We start from the raw sequence: 20,973 nt of genomic DNA, 5'->3' as shown, positions 1-20,973 counted from the left end.
GTTGTGGGTGCGATTCTGAAGGTCACTGCAGCCTCTGGAAGGTCCCTGCAGCATTCTGATAAATTTTGGCACTTCCTGCTGCAGTCTGCTGGCTTCCTGAGGGTCTCTGCTGGATTCTTCTGATGGAAGGGAAGGTACCCCTTCCCACCCTCAAGTAACCCTTGAGGTTACTCCCATAGGATCAATGGTTAATTATCTTATAATTCATTATCCACTAGGGCATGGGTGTCAAACGTAAGGCCCACTGGCCAAATGTGGCCCCCAGAAGCAATTTATCTGGCCCCCTTTATAATTGGGTTCTCCCAGCTTGATAATTCGGCTCTCTCATATCTCAAAAATATGAACAAGTTGTGCACATTTTCAGTCATTTTCAGCTAATAAGTTTCTATGTGAGAACAAAGTGCTTATTTCTGGCCATCATCTGTTTAATGACATCATTTTCTGCAAAAGGATGTAACTTCCAACCCTCAGAGGCAAAGAATGCTAACTTCGGCCCTCTGTATGAAACAAGTTTGACATCCCTGCACTAGGGTTTCCAGAAACCTAACCCTAGCGGAACTAGTTCTGAACAATATAGAGACTCACAGAGAGAGAGAGAGAGAGAGAGAGAGAGATGGCACAAAACTAACATTGGCAGCAGCTTCTCCAGCAAGATCTTGCAAATTGCATTGCTGTCTAAACATTAAAACCAGACCTTCCTCTCTGCATAGTCAAGTGGAAGTTAGCAGAAAGTAATATGTAATAGGGGTTTTTCCTCCTGTTCACATTCTTTGCAAGAGATGATTTTAAAATAAACATAGTCACTGTAGCATGCAGTTTTATATCCCTAGCTAGAGGGTAATTGTAAAGAATGTAGCTTTGCTTTTTAATTTTCAACTAACCAGACTGAATAAATAGAAAATTCCCTTTTACACTACACCAGCTCTCAATCAAACCCCTTCATCACATAAAGACAAGAGTGTAGCAAACTACTTCTGAATTTCAACTACAGTTCCTAAGCAGGCAACTGGCCAAACTGAGGTTACTTTTTCTTTTGGAATTACTTTTTCAGCAGGAAACTACAGGGTAAGAGGACAAACAGGAAAATACTTCAATGTAAACAGAAATAAAAGCAAGGGTATATTTTTTTACAACTCTGTTTGGATCTTTGAAAAGTAGCAGTACTGCTTCCAGCCATGGCGGGATGCCAAAAATTAAGATAGATAGGAAATGTTAAGCATTAATGAGGCCATTTTGAAGGAACTAAGCATAACACTTTGCAGCTGCTGAATTCATATACATTCATCCTGTATTGATGATTTCTAGTGCGTAACCCAAGTTCTTGTGGGATGGAAATCTCTCCTCAAGTCAACTGGGCCACAAATGAAATGAAGGCAATTTCTCTTGATTCGTTGCCCTGTTCCATCTGCAGTTAAGTTCTGAATGAGCTTCCACACTAACAGCATCTTTCTTTTTACTACTGCGGCTGCCACTACCATTAAAAGGATTTTTCCTGTGGTTAGTTTATATGCTCCAGCTCATTAACATCTCCTAATACCAGAACCTTAGCCTCATTAAGCATGGCAGTTCTGAGGAACATATTCTCCGTTCATCTTCACAAAGCAGGATTCTCCTTGGTGGCCCAGCTGTAGCACCACATGCTACCAAGAGAGGGATCACCCTAGCAATAAAAATACTACAGGATCCCACATAAGACACAGTAGGGGGCAGGGATATTTATTAGCTAATGGCACAGTTTATAGGCTGCTTAAGGACTGGAAATTTCTCTATCGTCAAAGCGGTTTCCTCTGCAGAACTGTGTGGAAATGTTTACAAATGGGCCAGCAAGTACTGTTGTTCCATGAGGGCTCAGTCAAAAATGTGATAGGGGTTAGAAGAAACTAAGGAATCACAGCCCAATCCTATGCATGTCTACTCAGAAGTAAATCCCTTTATGGCAAATGGATCTTACTCCCAAGAAAGTGTGGATTGGGCTCTCAGTCTGCAAGGGTAAGAGGAAGCAAGTGTGTACTGGAACCAGAGGGTACCGGAAGCTCAACATAAAGGTATGTTGAGTGTTTAAAATGTTAGGACCAGACACCCAAAGAAGTCACACAGTGTAACACTAACCTCAGAAGTTTTGTCTCCATCCCAATTCTGAACCAAGTCTAATCCTCATGAGGTCCCTGCTTATCAGTGGAGCAGTATCACTGTTAGTAAACTTACTATTGTATGTTCAGTAGAGTTAGTATTTCCAAAGGAATAAAATGTATGATACGCCAATTGGTTCTGTGCCACCATGCAGAAAATCAACCAATGACCATATATGGGGCATAATTAAAACAAAATTAAAGATGGATTTGATTAGCAATCCTTGAGTTCTTTCCACTAATTAACAAACACTGAACTTTACAAAATATTCATATAGCTTTATGAAGCATTTAAAAATGACAGCATATTTGTATACTATAGGCTACAAACTTAAGAGGGAATATACACTATCAAGTGCAATTCTGAAAACTACTGAGCACAAGGATAACACTTAATGGATTTATGAAAACAAGATCAGCTTGGACATCCTATTGCAATTATTTGGGCAAGAAAAAAACCTAGGAGTTAATGTTTTGTTTGATAAGTAAAGGGCAACTCTCTCTTTGCTTATAAAAGATGTTGGGATCTTTATTGAGCATGGCAGGCACTATTTCCGTTTTGTCATCCATCTCCAGGAAACTGGCTTGTACCATCATAAAAAGCACTTGATAGGCAAGTCATTACAATAAAAAATGTTCATAAAATCATAGAGCACTGGAGTTGGAAGGGATCTGGGAGGTTATTTAGCCCAAACACCTGCTCAATGCAGACAGCCTGCTACAGCATCCCTGACTGGTGGCTTGAAACCCCCTCCCCAATCAAGAAGTACCCACTACTATACAATGCAGACTGTTCCAATGCTGGACAGCTATTACAGTTAGGAAATGCTTCCTCATGTCTAGTCTAAAACTACTTCCCTGTACCGTAGTTTCAACCCCTTGGTTTAGTCCTGCCCTTGGAAAAAAGAAAGAGTAAACATTCTCCTTCTTCTATTAATGGTCCTTCAGATACTTGACGACAACTGTTATGACTTTCCAGACAGCCCAATCCTATGCATGTCTACTCAGAAGTAGATTCAATGGGGCTTACTCCAAGGAAAGTGTGGACAGGATTGGGCTGTGTGTGTTCTCTTCTCCAGACTCAACATACCAAATTGATATGAACTCTTCCTTATAGAACCTGGTTTCAGACCCCTCACCATTTTACAGCCCAATCCACCGTACCTCCTCGCATGGCGATTCAGTGGTGCCAATGTGGTATCTACTGAATCCCACGAGGGAGTTTGGACATATCATTGGTTCTCTTGCCCCGAGGAAGGCCCCTGCTGGCCCAACAGCATACTGCAAGATTAGGATTGGGCCCTTAGTTGCCCTCCTCTGAACCAGTTTCAGCTTATCAACGTCCTTCTTAAAATATGATGCCCAAAACTAGATGCACAGTCCAATCCTAACTAACATTTATGACAATGCAACAGAGGTTCTGTGGTCATAATGGCTATACAGCAGCATGCACAGTGTACCACCAGTGACCATTTTGAACCCGCTGCTCCTGAAAACCACAATGGTGTTGGCAGCCTGCTGCTGCTACTGGCTGCCTGCGAGAATGCCCACAGGTAACCAAAAATCTCCACTTAGCCATGTAGCTTCCTAGGTGACCCTGGGTCAGTCACTATCTTCAGACTCACCTATCTCACTGGGGTTGTTATAAGGACAAAAGGTGGAGGAAATATATACACCAACTTGGGCTTGTTGGAGGAAGGGCAATATAAGTATGTGGAAAAAAAGATAATCTACAAGTAGCTCAAGTACAAGTAGTTTGTTTCTCTGAAACAAACAACTAAACAAAAACCCAAAGTATCTTTTCATCGACGGAGGCACTCTTCCTTTGTTTTACATCAACAGCATATGAGAAAGGCTAACCACAACACTATTAAAAATATTTCATACTACTGCAGCATGTTTCATCACTCTAAACTTCTTGAACAACTCTTTAATTAATAGATATGCTCCCAGAATTAATATAATTGTTATGTGGTGAAGTGAGTCTTAGATGAGTGTTCCTCTCTTTGAACTGACCTTCAATGAGGGTAGTCGTTTTAAGCATTTGCGCTTTCAGAGGTAGCAAAGAATATTTTAAGATTCACTTTTCGGCACTCTCAACCTCAATCAAGTTTGAGAGTTCCCAGCTTAATTCTACTCATTCCAGACTGAATAAAATCCTTATATCTTGTACATTTTCCCATAAGTGGGAGCCCCACAGATTCAGTAGCATGTCAAATTGTGACTAAAGTTTGATAGCTCCCTAACTCTCCTCAAAACTCCCTCAAATCTTCACCTGCCGTTGCCATTTCTTGATGATAGGTCACATAAACAGTTAACTGCCAAGATATCTAGCTCTTCCAAGCTTTATTTCACTCATGATGGCTGTGCTACACACCCACACAAGTGTCAGGGTCTCAGGAACCCCTGCACTTGGGGAATGAGGTTGGGGAGTTTGCACTCATGGAGAGCACTTCTGTTCACAGAAGCATGATTCTGGTTGCTACCTTTTATCTTTATGCAGTTCCTAAGAACTGCATTTCCTAAGGAAACAGAATTATTAATTAATTACATAATTAAACAGAATTATAGCACCAGACGAACTGCTTTATCCCAAGCAGCTATAATAAGCTCAACATTAAGTTTATATATTTTCCCCTTCGTTCTTTTTAGCAATATTAAACTGCTTCAACACTGCACCTGAAATTCTGCAGTGATCTCATCAAATAAATGTTCTTCCCAGTTAACACTGTTATATATTTATGCACTTAATAGCATACCTTACGGCAGCATGCGCAAATCATTTTAACTCTGTGTAAATTTTAACTACCTCAGCAGCATTTTATGCTCAGCTTAAACATCTGCAGTATTTGTATGTTCTGGGGTTCAGAAAAATCAAACTGAAGTGCATATGCAAGGAATATTCCTCTGATAAAATCAAAACCCCTAAAACAGACAACATTAAGTCACTATTGTCAGTTCAGAACTCTGATCACTCCCATTCATCCCAAAACACAATAGTGGTGCATCACATACCTAAATCCACTCAGTATACTTTTTAAAACAGCAAATTAAGTTTGTACACCTATCCTATCAATTTTACACCTCCTGCAGCCATGCAAACTGAGGCTTGTACAACTGTAGCTAAAGTGACAACCTTCTGCCTCTCTATCCTACAATCTGCCCATATTTCTAGCTTGCTGCAGGTAGACACTTTATCAACACTAGAAAGTCATTTCAATAGGCACAAGAAGGATTCTTGCCCACCTTCCAGAAACCTCTTCTGAGCAGCCCAGGTGATCCCTCTATGTATCCATGGCTGCAGCTATCCTAGGGTTGAATCACAGTTGTGAAGAAAGGGAGAGTGATGTTCCCATATACAGTCTATGATAATGTTGGATCTAATTATTAACTGCCGCATTTGCAGTGTCTGGGGGGACATCAAATAAATTAAAGCAGAAAGTACTGCCATTTTTCAAAACAAAACCAACATTAAAAAAAATAAGAAACAAAGCATTTACTGCTCAGTGTATCTGGCCCATCAGCAATCTGTAAATAGTACTTTCAGCCATAGAATTACAATTCATCTATTACCCAAATTAACATGTGTTTATTTATTGAAGTTCAGCAGGGAACCAAAAATTCTGATATATGCTGGTTATTCAGTTTTGTTAAATTGCTTGTTAAACTGAGCAAGTGCAAAAACGGAGAATATTTGAGCTCCAAGATTGGCACGTTGCAACTGGCTATGATTTTCCATAGAACAGCCCATGAGTGAGCCAGGTCCAAAATGATAAAACTTTCTACAATATCAGCATTGCCTTCAACTTCTATCAAAAGACAAGAACCGAACACATTTTAATACGTAGTACATTCAGAAAGGCATCTTGTGGTCACTAGTAGCTAGCATCATTCTCATCTCATATATACCAAACACCAAATCACTTCCAGTGAAATAAGAGATGCACAGAACCATAATACTCGGTTTCTTACTGCTATGGCTTTAAAAAGAGGTTTTGTCAGTAGTCAAAACATGGCATTAAAGTGCCAACAGAATCCCAAGCAGCACCAACTCCCATTCTTTTGTCCCACTGCATGAAATGCCTATCAAATGTCATGGTGTGACACTTCATGAAAGCAGTGCGCTAGTCATGCTTGACAGGTGCCAATACCCTAATATGATAATTCCATTCTGTCAGTTAAACACCTCTCTTCTTATGGACATTACACTCTCTACCAAGTTGTGATCAATCACTGCCATTTGCAGTTGTTTCTTTTGTTTGTCTACCGTGTAAACTGTTCTTGTCAAAAAATAGAGAGAAATTCTAAACTAAATAAAATATTTACACACCTGTGCCTCATTGTCCTTGCATTTGCTGGTTTCTTTCCAAGACATATAAACATCTATTTAATTTTTAGTTGCATTGTCATTTTGGTGGATTAAATCCAATCCCTTGAAATTGATATAGGAGAAGCCAGTTTAAAATAGTTTCTGCAAACATTGAAACAATGAGGCATGGACAGTTCTTCCTGTTGAACATTAAGTGACCAAGAGACTTAAGGGAGGTTCATTGCAGACAACCTGCAGGACAACTGGAAACAGTTGATTAATGGCAGATACCAATATGATTAGTAGTAAAAGCAACAAGCAACTTAAATATTGGTCCCCTGACTTCTGTCCGATTGAAAATAAATGTGTCCCAAAATCTAAACTACATTTCCTTTTCTAGAGAGTATGGACAGTGTCCACAGACTCTATGAGTAATTCATAAGCGTGTTTACTCTCAAAATAACTCTGGGGTCACTTTACTTATCACTTGTTATCCTGGAACTTGGCTGCTATCACTCATTGCTGGTGGCAGGTTGCTGGCAGCCCTGGGGCAAAAGTTGCACTTGTCCTCCCCTGACACTGCTACTAAAGGTTCAGGGGCTGTCACAGCCAGGCAAAGTTCTCCATTCAAGAGCCCTCAGTCAGTGCCCAACCTGGGTAATCGCTGATGCCACTCCTGCTACTACTCCAGACCCCTTTTCACCCAGAGATTTAAGGGTTGCTTGAGATCCACAAACAAGAGCATAGCTTATACAAGTCCACCCCCGTCGTTTAATTTTAAAATGTGCGAGCGTCCAATTATTGCATTCATTATATAAAAAATGACATATTTGAGTTTGTGGTCAAGGTCTTAACAAAAAGGTTTAACAAACCAAGAGCAAATAGTGAAGCTATTGAACAGAAGTGCCATGTCTATTTCTGAGATTTTAAAAGCTGAAGTTATTGTTTAGAATTGACTTTTGTTAGAAGTCTCAGATGACATAAATTCATATCAAAAAACATAAAGTACAGCTGTAACTACACTTTGACAAGAGCCCACATAGCAAAACTCTGAGGTCAAGGTGCAATGCTTAAGAGCCACACAGAATATTTAGATTGATATACATAATTCTTAGAAAGCAAAGTTCTGTTTGTTTCTCATACTGTCAGCAGCATGTAGCCATGGAAACTGGTCAGTCAAGCAGACAAAAGATCCAACGACCTTGAGTCAGATAAAAATCCCTTCATATGGGAAGAAAATATTTCTAACTCAGTGACATCATAATCCCACAACTGCCGGGAACACTTAAAAGTTTCCATCTAACAATCACATAAAAGTTAATAATTCAGGTCAGCCAACTTCATCACATAGGATATTGTCAAAAAAGCGTGGGTTTAGTTTGAAGAGAAAAGCAGAGAATTGTTGTAAAATATACATACAGGAACAAAAGATGGTGTAAACTGGAAGGCACTGTTACCTGATGCAGACCCACAGTCAAGTTGTCTACTAGTCCATAGTACAAGTGTGTTTTTATTTATGTCACAGCCTGCAGTTCATCAGCTATGTTTTAGGCTGCAATCCTATAACCATTACCCGAGAGATTCCCACTGAATACAGTGAACTTACTTCCAAGTAAACATGTAGGACTGCACTGTTAGTACATTTCAGTGCTTTTTTTGTAAATAAAAAGGTGCAGGAACTCACAACTTGTTTATTTATTTATTTATTTTTAAACCATTTTTTATTGGAGAAATAAAATATTTTTTATGTGCTTCCACCCTAAAAATGAACTTACTTCTGAGTAGACATGCATAGGATTGGGCTGTCAGTCTCCACATCCCCTTCCCTCTAGCTTATTTTTCTACACATAGAAAAATACTGTACAGGTGCACTTGTGGCGTGTAGCATGTAGTGTGGCACTACTTTGAGGAGAGGAAGCAGTGAATGGATTCTGAAAAATGGCTTGCATGAGTTCCATGTAGTAAAATTACTCTAAGCAACTGTGGGAGTAAGAACAAAAAAAGAATTATTACATGAGAGGGGTCCTTAGGTGCACATAGAAACAGCTACGTTTGCAAACAAGCGATTAAATATGGTTTAATTCAGGTATCAGAATACTCTGTGTCTTTGGGAAGGTGCTTGGCATGCAACTGTATGTTCTCTGCTGCCCTGAGCAGCTGCTGTGCATTGCTGGAGAGGAGCTGCAAACACTGGCTGGCGGAGGGCATGCTTGTGGGGGAAGGATGAGGAGGATCTCTGGCCGTCCTGGGTCCCTTTGGGGAGAAGGGTGGGATAAAAATAAAGTTTATTATTATTATCTCTGGCAAGATTGGACAGCACGTTGTACACATGTAGAATCCCTTTTCACCTGCCCTTAGCATGTGAAAATGGGTGCAGATATTTATCTCAGCCAGGATTAAGAGCCCAATCCCAGGTATGTCTACTCTGAAGTAAGTCTTGTTCTAGTCAATGGAGCTTACTCCCAGGAAGGTGCCTAGGATTGCAGCCTAAGAGCCCAATCCTATGCATGTCTACTCAAAAGTCCACTTTAGTGAATGGGGCTTACTGTGGATAGGATGGCAGCATCAGGGCCCAATCCTGTGCCTGTCTCCTCAGAAGTCAGTCCCACTAGAGGTAGTGGGGCTTCCTCTCAGGAAAGTGTGGAGAGGACTGCAGCCACAGAGCCCTTCCTCTGCCTGTCTACTCAGGCTGCAAGGCTATGACACTTTCCCAGAAGTAAGCCCCACTGAACACAGTGGAACTTACTTCTGAGTAGACAGGCTTGGGCTCTCAGGCTGCAAGGCTATCCACCCTTTCCCAGGAGCAAGCCCCATTGAGCACAATGAGACATACTTCTGAGTAGACATGGCTAGGCTTGTGCTGCAGATTGGCACGGGGCTGCACAAGCCAGTTTCCTTCCCCTCCTCCTCCACCAAGCCAGTACCTAGGCATTCCGTGGGTGCCGTAGTCTGTCTCTCTGGCTGGCTGTCTGTCTGTCTGTCCTCCTCCTCGGCGTCGGCACGTGTTCCCCACGCCCTCCACCGGCTTGGAAGCTGCTCTGGGAAGCAGAGCGTGGGGAGAGGGGAGGTGGGCTGGGCTCAGGCGAGAGCTTGGAGATGGGGGCAGGAGGGGGTCGTTGTGTGGTCAGGCAGGGGTCAGGCGCCCACCATCCTGCACCCCCCAGCACCCACCCAGTGAATGCCTCTATTTTGCTCCCCCCCAGAATGCCTCCAAAGGGGAGGGGCCCCTGCAAAAAGGTGCCGGAACTCCGTCCCCCCGCGTTCCATTAGAAAAAAAGCCCTGGACATTTCATTTCCAACTGTTTGTCAGTTGTGTCAACCAAATACTTCTATATCTCTCTTTTTTCTTGTAAGCTTTGGAGGATAGGTGGCTATGCTGTATCTAAAATGTGTATGACCTCATAATCAATGAAATACCTTCCCAGTAAGAGGGCTGTGCGCAAAGTAACATGTGAGACCCTTTTAAAGAACTCTAGGTAGAGTTCTTGACTAATTCCAAAAATAACCCCTACTAACTGGGCAAAGAGGTACCTTTTAAAGTGGTCTCTCGTATTTAGCAAAAGGAGAGCAATGATCCCTCTTCACCCCAGCATCGCGTCTTTTCCAGTGAGTGTTGCTGGTGTCTCCTCTGAATTTTTTTTTTTTAATAGTGAGCCCTTCGGAGACGGGGACCCATTTATTGTACTATGTGAACTACTCTTGTTGAAAAGCGGTAAATAAGTATTGTTATTATAACAACAATAACAATAAGTCCAAAATTAAAGCATCAGCACACGTACTGATGGGTAGGTTTGTCTTCTCAAGAATTCCAGCAAAGAGTAGATTGAGACAATTATCTGAGTCATGAAAAACTGGTTGTCTATATAGCATCATACCATTCAGTGAGGCAAATTCTGAACATCCCTCATATTTCCAATTTTCAGACCCGTGCAAAGGGGAGGGATACTATTTATTTATATCCTACCTTTTAGAGTAAAAACTTCACAAGGGGGCCTACACTCTTAGAATACAATAAAACAATAAATACAACTCAGTCATTAAAAACAAGCATACAAACAATATTGAAAACCACAATAAGTAAAGATGTCCATTAAAAGCCTTGTGGAATAAAAAGGCCTGAATGGTCTACTTAAAAGCCTGGGGTGGGAAGGACTGATGTACTCCCCAGACAGCAGCAGTGGACCTCCCCAGTCCTGCACCCAGCGCAAAGATGGTGTCTCCCCGCAGGCTCTGCGATGGTGCGTCTTTAATGTCACCATCTGCGATGGTGTCTCTGCGATGGTGCTTCCCCGCAGGCTATCGCCACCCCCATGCAAAAATCCGCACCCCTATCCCACTCACCTGAGAAACCGGGAAACCGGAAGCACAGTTTTCATTCCCGTCGGGAACCTCAGAGAGGCTTCTGCAGGGTCCTAGCGCCTCACGCCTTGGACTTTTGCCCCATCGGACCTGATAGTAGGTCCGCAACTGCCAGATTGAAACCTCCAGGATCACAGCACCACCACAGAAATCCTGACCTGGTCTCCATCCAGTGAATGTGTGTTGATGACAGGCCAGAGAACAGCTTGTGAGGGAAATTGTAAAGCCTGGGCAGGCTCACCGGGGACAACATCCACTGTCAGTTTAAAGGCCATCACCACCATTATTTGTCATACACACTGAAAGAGAGTGAATTCTGGAGGGGGATATTTCAAATAAGAACCCTCTAAATAAGAAACTTCTCTATGCCAGTGGTTCTCAAGTCTTTTAGCATCAGGACCCACTTTTTAGAATCCATCGGGACCCACCAGAAGTAATGTCATTAAACTGGAAGTGATGTCATGGCAAGAAGTGACATTATCAAGCAGGAAAATTTTTAACAATCCTAGGCTGCAATCCTACCCACACTTACCCAGGAGTAAGCCCCTTTGACTAACATTGTTAAAAGAATATACATAGCAGCTTGGTAAAAGTTCAGGTCTGTAACATTTCCCCAAATGCAGTCACACACCATGGTAGCATCAAGTCGAATATATTTAAAATAAAATATTGAAATGAATGGGGACCCACCTTAAATTGGTTTAAATATTTAAACCACAGTTTGAGAAACACTGGTCTAAGATAGGAAGAATACAAACAATTTCCATACATGGAACAGGCCAGAGAACAGCTTGTGAGGGAAATTGACCTTTATACCAAATGGTCAAAGTTTAACATACAGACAGTGCTGCAAGTTTACTCAGGAGTAAATACCTGAGTAAATGTAGGTTTACTAAGAAGTTAGGTTACACTCCTATCCACACTAATCTGGATGTAATAATCTCTACTGGCTATAATGGAACTTACTTCTGAGTAAACATGCATAGGTCTGCGCCTATTTTGTGTGGGGGGCCTTACTCATTGTTCTTTCTATAAATTACAACAGAACCATCTTGTTATTTTTCTCTGTAAACCGCTTTGTGAACATTTAGTTGAAAAGCGGTATATAAATACTGTTATTATTATTATTGTTATTATTATGCCTCTGAATACCAGTTCCTAGGAAGGGGAAACGAACATGTGAGCTTGTCATGGGCCCAGTTTTAAGTAGCAGCTGGGACTGGTGACACAGAGGAAAGTCAGCCAGAAAAGGAGAGCCAATGGCAGCTTTGGAATCGAGCCCCCACACTGACCTAGAGGCCTGAAGCTTGAGACTCCTGAGCCTAAAGACTGCAGCCTTCCAACTGCATTCAATTGGTCTTGGTATGTTCAGTGGGACTTACTCCCAGGTAGGTGTGCAGAGGATTGCAGTGTAAATTTCCCTCACACTCAAGGTGAGCATTTTAGCACAGAGTAAGCCAAGTTACAAATGGGGAAAAAAATGGTGAGAATTCTATTGTTTCTCCAATCTGACAATGATTTGGAGGAAGCAGAACTTTCAATAGCAACTAGATGTAGGTATTCATGATTACAGACTGAAAGCATCATTTACTGATATTATAGAAATACACTATTGGGTACCAGCTGAAGGCTAGTCAGTTTCCAGACAAGAAAAATGAGGTATATTAAATCATTGCAACTTTTTGATCTCTTTCAGTTTTCCCTAATTATCCATGTGACTGGTGTTCAATTGCAAATTCTTATTGCCTTCAGCTACAGCCTGAAAGGCAACACCTCACATAAAATAACTAAATTGCCAGGTGTTATTTACATAAGGAAAACTACAGTAAAGCTTAAGAGTGGAGAAGGAAAAAATCCAGATTGATGACAGGAGAAACAAAAAAACAAAAGGGCCACTTAATGTAGAAGTAATTGATCTGCACAAGGTATAAAGGCACTGGCCACTGTCATCGAAAGGGGTTCTTGTTACATGGGAAGCCCAGAAACCAGTGGGAACCTAATTCATCAACAAATACAAGCTGAGAAAGGCAAAGGAGGTGGGAGGAAAGGAGGGAAAGGGATTAATAAAATTCAAGGCGGCAAGGAGGAAATAAGATTAAATGAGACATCTTGGCCATGAGGCCTTCTTTAGGCTGAAGAAGGCCTCAAAGCCAAAAGTGTCTCATCTAATCCCATTTTCTTTTTCTAGAGTGCATTTTAATAACCCCTTTGTATATGGTACAATGACTTCAGCGAGGTCCATTTTAAGCAGATTTTCCACACTGGGAAGCAAAATGGGTTAAAATAATTGCATGCCGCACCTCGCACATAAAACACTTTGCTTAATCCCAATGTCAAATACTGAAGTCATAAGAGGGCATCCATCCTGACAAACATCCCAGGGCTGTACTGTATAAGAGGATCTTTCTCATACACTTCCACTTACAAGCTCTCTTTACACCAACTACAAGGCTAGAAAAGACAGGAATGCCTTTTGCCTGCTTTTAATCATGGATGTGGAATTTGCTGATCTAATGTCACTGGGCAGAGAATTTCTTTGCCTTGGGGCAGAACTGTCAAAGGCTCTGGCACCTGCCATTTCCAATCTGTACTTGGGAAACAGTTAATATAAACCATTACCCAAGAGGGTATGGTACAAGAAGGAATGTGAGGATATGAACATTTAGGCAAATAAAACTAGGTGCACAGGAGACCTTCAGGAGGGGAATTAAAACTAGTTGAAAGCTTAATGAGAACGACAAGAGTAACTGAATAACTACAGAAATGTATTCGCTGGAATTTGTACAGATAATTAACCTGCCCCTCTAAGTAGATTGTGCCCCATTTTCTCAAAAACTGCCTCAACCCTTATGCCTCACTGCACTTTCATAGTGGGCTTGGATCGATCCATGTGTGTACAAGCTGTAAGTGAAGGGCAAATTCACAGAACACTCAGTACTGGTCTATATTTACGGACCTACTTACTATTTTCCAGAATGCAATGTAACATGTTCCCTTGCCCCCTCACAGGGATAGCATTTTGTGGTATAAAAATTATAAATGCCCCAGGGTTATTTCAGTTCAGTAAATTTCCATATATAGCTCAATCCAGAGGAGATAATGGGACCCAAGAGACTGTACAACCCAACTTGTGATTTCAGCTTTGTTTCCCACCTGAAGCACTGGGACAGTCAGGGTGCAAAATGTATTGTCTGCAAGCAATCCACAAGTATGAAAGAACTCAAATCAACAGCAAGTGTGTCTTGCATCCTCAAATCTCATTATGTACTCTTTACACAGGCATCTTATAAACTTTTCTTGCTTGATTATCCCACCTCCTGCTAATAGAGACATTTAAACCAGATGACAATCACATACAAACAAAGATTTTCCAAGATAAATTGATCATCCTTTGTGGTAGAGAAACTACCACCTTTGGGGGCAGAACAACTACATGCTTTCTTTCCCTTGGGTTTTAAATGAGTTGCAAATGCTCTGACTTGGCATTTTAACTGAGCTAAATAGTACTACTGAGGTCAGGCTTGAGGGCTACTGTAATTAGAGTAGGCACATGGTTCCTCTATGAATATGGATTGCAACGGTTATATTTTTCTTACTATTTATTAAACATATGACAAATATTGGCAAGATTATTTTTAAAAGTCGCATCAATATATAAGAAACAAATTAGTGTAACAGTCCTGCTGCATTCGATGGAAGGTCTGTTTACATCAGTAGCCAATTAGATGCTTTATTAACAATAACAATAACAACAACAACAACATTATTATTATTATTATTATTATTATTATTATTATTATTATTATTATTATTGAACAAGGGGTTTGAACATTATAACAGCCCTCCACCATTTCTCTGAAGCAACTGGTATTCAGATGTACACAGCCTCTGAACATGAGGGCGTTATTTAGTTCTCATGGCTAACGTTTAGCTCCCATGCCCAGCCAAGAACAAAATTATTGACATTAAAGTATCTCCCCTCACTTCTACCACACACTTCAAATTTGGTCCCATTTCTAAAAGCAGATAGCACTTAGATTCATCCTTGAGCTTTGCTGCCACAACCAGCTGCTTAAGCAAAGAAGCCCGGCCAATGTTGCCTGCCGACTGTCAGTGATTGGTTTCATGAGAGAAAGGCAAAGAAATCCAACGGGACAGAATTGGCGAAGAGACAAGAGAGAATGGATTGTTAGTTCAGCAAATATTTTCAGGTGTCAGTTACCTCTTAGTACTGCTTGATGAAGAATTCTGTGCACTTCTAATATGCATCACACGTTTAGGTGTTGCCCCACTCTCACCTTTACACTTTGTTTTTTCTCTCTCAGAGACAGTATAGCAATGACTCCATGTACCAAATCTGAAATAAAGGGAAAAGGTGTCCAAAGTATTAGGCAACTGGATCTAGACTTGTCCCTCCCCAGAGAGTGGTGCTAAAAAACAAGAAGGTTTCTGTTCTGGCCTGTTTGTAGCCAACGAAGTCAACAGTCACCACCCACAATCTAAATAATATGCAGTACATTATCTGAGCACTGAAGTCAAGGCATAGCAAGGTATTTTTAAAATGCCCCATGGGAATTCAGCCAGCAGCAAAAAGTGCATCTAGAACAGTATCCTAAGACTCAGAGAAGGCCACCTGGTCATAATAAAAGCGAGTTAGAAAATGCCAATGCATTGTAGCCAATGCATAGTGTTTATTGGTTTATACATGTGATAGACCAGATCTAAAAGCAAACTAATGATCCATACACATTGGGCACATCATAAGAGTAAGCAATTTACTGTGAAGCTTCAATGTCCCTAAAACCGAGCCAAATTGTGATGGCAAACACTAACACAGTTCTCATTTGACTTATTACTGTATATATAGTCTCACAGCCCAATCCTAGGCATGCCTACTTAAGCTTACTAACAAGTAAATGTGTATAGGATTGCAGTTTCAGTGTGTCTGAGCCCCAACAAAACCTGTGGGTTGTGCAATCCTATAATTCTTACTGTGCAATCCTGAGCATGTCTATTCAGAAGTATATTGTGTTCAAAGGAACTTACTCCCAGGAAACTGCCTACAGGATTTTGGCACTGAAAACACAGGTACAACACTGGCTGATGATTTCTTGTCACCCAAAACAGATGGAAATTACAGATTACAGAAAAAAACATTAGCATAGTTTGTAAGTTAAGAGTAAAGAACGAAATGCCACTAAATAAAAATATCCTTTCAAGAGCATCTGGAAGTTATAGCTGTGCCAGAATGCAACTGCTGGGCTTCTGTCTAGAAGTTGTCCAGAGGGAACACAAAGATATCCTTAAGGAGCTGCAATGGCTGCCAGTTTGCTTCTAAATGCTGGTTTAAAGTCATAGCCTGGCCTTAGCTAGCTGAAGGGTTACCTTCTGGCAGTGGTGGTCCTGGCAATTTTCCCACCATGCACTACGCCCCCCCCATTTGCCCCAACCCAGAATTAATTGCAGTGATGTCATTACCTTTACACCAACTCCTCCTCTCCTCCTTTGAAAAAAAAGGGGGAAGAAGGAGGCGGCCCAGACTCCAATGGAGCTTATAGTGCCGCTTCTAAGCAATGTGAAAGGTTCAGAGCTTTTTCACGTCGCTAGAAGTGGAGCCCAGGGAGCAAGCGCCACTTCTAGCAGCACAGACGGAACGGCACCTGCCTCCTGGAAACAGTGTTCACCCCCTGGGTGCCACTAAAAGTAGAACCAAAAAACTCTGATGGAGCCTTTTGCACTGCTTAGCGGCAGCACAAAAGGCTCCACTGAAGCTAGAAGTGCCATACACCTCCTTCAAAAATGGAGGAGGCGAGTGTCCCTTCCAACCAGCCATTCTGAGGGCTGCACTTCTTCCCTTTAGGAGCACAGACACTGCTGGTGTGGTTCCCCGCTGATCTGAGGGTTGCCTTCTTCTTCTCCTCTTTAAAGAAAGGGAAGGAGAAGAGGGCAGGAGCACAGCCACTGTCACCATGGTTCCGGACCACAGCAAAAAATCAGCGGCGGAGGGAAGTAGGTTGTGGCGCTGCCACCCCCAAGCCTGGCACACAGGGCTTTTGCCCCAAATCCCCCCTGGTACGCACTGTCTTCCGGTATGATTGGCTCTTATGTCCTAATATTTGCAGATGAGGTCTATTTTTATGTGCCTTCACAACTGGCAACTTGGACCAAGGTACTGAGATTCAGGGCCTTTTCTGTGATGGCTCCCCATAGGTTAAACAATGGTCTCTACTGGGCAGCTGCAGACCTCCCCAGCCCTGCACCCCGGGGCAAAGGTCCGCAATGGCGCCTTCATGGGTTGTTGCCACCCCCTCAAGCCCTCCCCCCCCCGCTCACCTAAGGCTCACGGAGCCTCACGCAACCTCAATCCGGATTGGGAAAGCCTCTCTGAGGTTCAACAAGGCTATAAACTGTGCTTCCGGAAAACTGGAAGCAGTTTCCAACCCCATTGGGAGCCTCAGAGAGGCTTCCACAGGGTCCTAGAGGCTAGCACCCGGGGCATCTGCCGCATAGACTTCTATGGTAGGTCTGCAACTGCTAATGGGGTGGGGGTGTAACACAGCCCTTATGAGAGAAAATGGCACCTTCAGTTTGCAGAAAGATACCTTTAGAAGCAACCAAGTATGTCTAATCTATTGAACTAATCTGAACAATTTAAAGTGAGGAACTATGGGCAGTTCAGGCTCTAATAAACAAGAATTCTAATAAACTCAATAATGCTTTAAAAAAAATCCTCTTATTACGACAGAAGGTGTTGTGCACAAGTGAAATTCTCCAGTAGCCAATGTTCAAAATCAAACCAAGTTTAATAAAATAAAAACAGGGAAATGCAAAGCTCGATGTAGCATGAAATATCTCCAGAGACCTGTTTAGTGAAATTAACTAGTAGTTTAATAGAAAAAAAAGCCTGATATACGAGAGTACTCCAATTTCTTCATAGAAATTAACATTTCAATCCTGTTTTTATCTAGAAGTCATTAAACTGTGCAACATGAATTATTGGAACTGTAGCAGAGAATTAACTCTATTCATCAAGTAAGTCCAAACAGTTTAGAGTGCATCTGTAATGAAAAAATAGCTCCACATTTCTATCTCTTCTCATTAAAGTAAACCAGTTTTCCCTCTCTCAGTATATAAAACTGTCTTCTCTTCATGTAATTTATATTACCATAAGCCAGCTCACATTCTAAACTATTACACGCCTCCAATTAATTTTTGCAGCTTTTGCCTGAAAATTTAATGAGATAGTAGTGTATGAACCTGCTGACTCCAGATTATGTGTGTGCTTCCAATATTAATGTTGGCATAATAAAATAATCTGATAACATGCTTGATGGGAGCTTTGCACTATTGTGGAAGTTGTTAAGGCAATACGTAAACCCATTCGAATCATTTTACTCCTTTTTTAAAAGGCGTAAGGAATGACTAAAGTTACTAAAATTACCACAGCATAATCAAACATCACAGAATTAAGAGACTCATATGTCAAGCATGTTTTTTTTTTTTTTTTTTGGAGACTTCCTTCCAACATTTCTTTATTGGTGTTTAAATATTGTTTTAAAGTAACAGAAATCATGTGATTAAAAAAAGAGTGCTACTCTTTTTTAAGTAGCACACTTCAATGCTACTTGTCCAAAGACAAATACTAAGGTTTATTCATGTGAGCTCTAGGACACACATCAGGTGATAAGAATGTTGTAGGATAGTTGGCTGAAACTGCACACTAGCAGTTCCCAAACTGTTCGGATCCACAACACCCTGCTCCCTGCGCTGCAATGCAATATGCGGCTCCCAGAAGTGTCTGGTGATGACAGCATCACCAGTTATTTCCAGGTTTGGAAACCCCAAACACTGCTTCAAACCTGGAGGGAAGGATTTCTACAATGAGCAAAACTGCACACTGGAGGTCTTTTGCCACACCCCCAACAATTGTTAGAAGAAGTGCAGTGCAGTCTCCCTACTGGGCACCAGGCATCCAACAACGCACCAGCAAGTGCCTTGAGATGCCCCAGGGTGTTGACGCACACAGTTTGGGAACTGCTGCTGTATACACTTTCCTGGGAATAAGCCCCATTGTACACTTCTATCTGAATGTAGACATGCAGATGATTTTCCTGTGAATTGTGAATCAGGTCTCCCTTGGTGACGATCTTCCTTCTGCCCCAGAAGTCAGCAGGTGGCCTTTGGGCAAGGCACTCGTCCTCAGCTCCTCAGACCCAATATAGGGATGTGAGTTCCACTGGTGGGAATCACCACATCTAGTTAGATAAGAGAGTGGCCTCTAGACATGTGGCCCAATAATTTTTCTGGCCAGGGAGTCCAAGGAGATCACAGACAAGGATTAGGCGCAGTTGATCCATACCTTTGGTGGGGACAGGGCTGAGACCAAAAAGGAATGCTAAGAGATGGCAGGAGGGGGAAAGAAAAGTGAAGAAAATATGGAAAAGGCAGAAGGATGGGAAGCCAGAGGACAAAGGGAAAGAGCACAGAAATGAGAAGAGGGTGGAGACATAGGATTGACAAGAACAGAGCAAGGAGGAGTGACAAGCCCAGGAGGTCTCTTGAAGAACCAGGAAGTGGGAAGAGAAGGAAAAGGTGGAAGGAAGGGAGATGGTAGAAGAGACCTGGAACATGGAACCAGGGGAGAAGTATTACAAGCAAAGAGTATCCTTTACCCTTTGGACAGGATGCTCCATTTGAAGACCCTTCTAGGCCCAAAAACCAGCTCCATTCTGGCAAGTGGCTCAGGAGTGCCAACAGGATTTCAGGTAGAGAGGCCTCCCACTGACATGACAGAATGACAGGTGTGGAAGGCAGTAGTCCATGGAAAGGCTAGACAAGAAAACTTAAAGAGAAATGGATCTTGGTACCCCGATATTTAATGCCGTCCAGGTCTGTCAAAAATAAATCATCAAAGTAGATACCTAGCCATTCTTGCATCTTATTTGCCATCATCCAACAGCAGGGATGACGTTTCCTGGCCCCTTTCAGACAGACCTATTCCCTTGGGATGAAATGGCGGCAGCAGCGACACACAAAGGATAACAACACTGATTTACTTTACAGTGTCAAGTGAAGGGGTGTTTGCAAAGATTACATCAATGTAATACATGTGAAATGCTTTGAAAACTCAAAGGCACTACTACACAAATACTATTACTATAAACATCCCCTCACTGGGTTTATAAAACAGGTCTATGAACTTCCAGGTTAAGGTTACTTTAAGCCTTCAGACCACTTATATCATACCTCTGAAGCAACATCCACTGCCGTTGTTTGAAGACACCATGGCATTTAGTGGTAAATGCAACCATGGCGGGGAGCAGGAAGGAGATGAAGCTTGACAAGGGCAAGAAAGGGGTGGTTAGAGCCTTTGTTGTGTAAACAAACAGTCCCTGCTACTGGAGACTGATTGCTTGTTGTTTGCATTAAGAGCCTCTTTGCTGTGCAAACAGACACTCTGCTGCAGGCCATGGGAGACCTGATGGCCTCATTAAGAGCCTCTTTGGTGTGTTTTGATCACTATCCTATATTCGGTATGCCATTAAGCGGAAGGTCATTAAGTGACGCATGCCTGTACAATGCTTTTAAAAGTTACTTTTCATAACATATCTCAATAGAAAATGATCAGCAGAATACTAATCCTAGATTTCTGAGTTATGAATTTCTATATTACATCAGTAACATATAGTACATCATTCCCAAATATTCAACCAAAATGGCACAAACCAGAACACATTGCATGTGACTTAAGTTCCATATATCTCAATGAGGGAGCTAGATCTTATTGAAATACATGCTACTCTGAACTAAGTGGAATTCTGAATTGGAATGTTCTGACCTGGGTGAGAAATGGGATGTGGCACTTAAGAATATACTCACAATATCTATGGATCTTAATACAGCAAAAAATACTTTTTATAATATATTGGACACCGCAGAGGCGTAAGTGTTGCATTCAGACTCAAACATTGCCAGTATCTGCCAGTATGGGCAGGAGGTCTGGTCTAGAGGGTTGAGCCTCCATTTGCCTGAAGATAACATTTGAAGGTCGCCAGTTCAAGGCCACCGGCACCGTGCGACCTTGAAGCAGCTGACAAGCTGACCCGAGTTATTCCATCTGCTCTGAGCGTGGGAGGATGGAGGCCAGAATGTGCGGCCAGATCAAGAACGAAACAT

The 20,973-nt window shown here is 41.9% G+C and overlaps 1 protein-coding gene across 2 annotated transcripts in view; it reads right to left on the bottom strand.

Annotated features, from left to right (window-relative positions):
• Positions 1-20,973, bottom strand: part of CTBP2 (C-terminal binding protein 2) — a 248,667-nt gene that overhangs the window by 157,965 nt on the left and 69,729 nt on the right. The window contains exon 1 of one of the 2 annotated variants that reach the window (XM_066618910.1): positions 15,020-15,062. The exons of the other annotated variant lie outside the window; for it this stretch is intronic. The gene's annotated coding sequence lies outside the window, so the exon portion shown is untranslated. Of the gene's footprint in view, positions 1-15,019; positions 15,063-20,973 lie in introns of those variants that run through there. 2 annotated transcript variants of the gene reach the window in all.

This window comes from Tiliqua scincoides, chromosome 3, assembly GCF_035046505.1.
Source record: "Tiliqua scincoides isolate rTilSci1 chromosome 3, rTilSci1.hap2, whole genome shotgun sequence".
Lineage (NCBI taxonomy): Eukaryota > Metazoa > Chordata > Lepidosauria > Squamata > Scincidae > Tiliqua > Tiliqua scincoides.
This window is presented reverse-complemented; position numbering and strand designations above follow the sequence as displayed.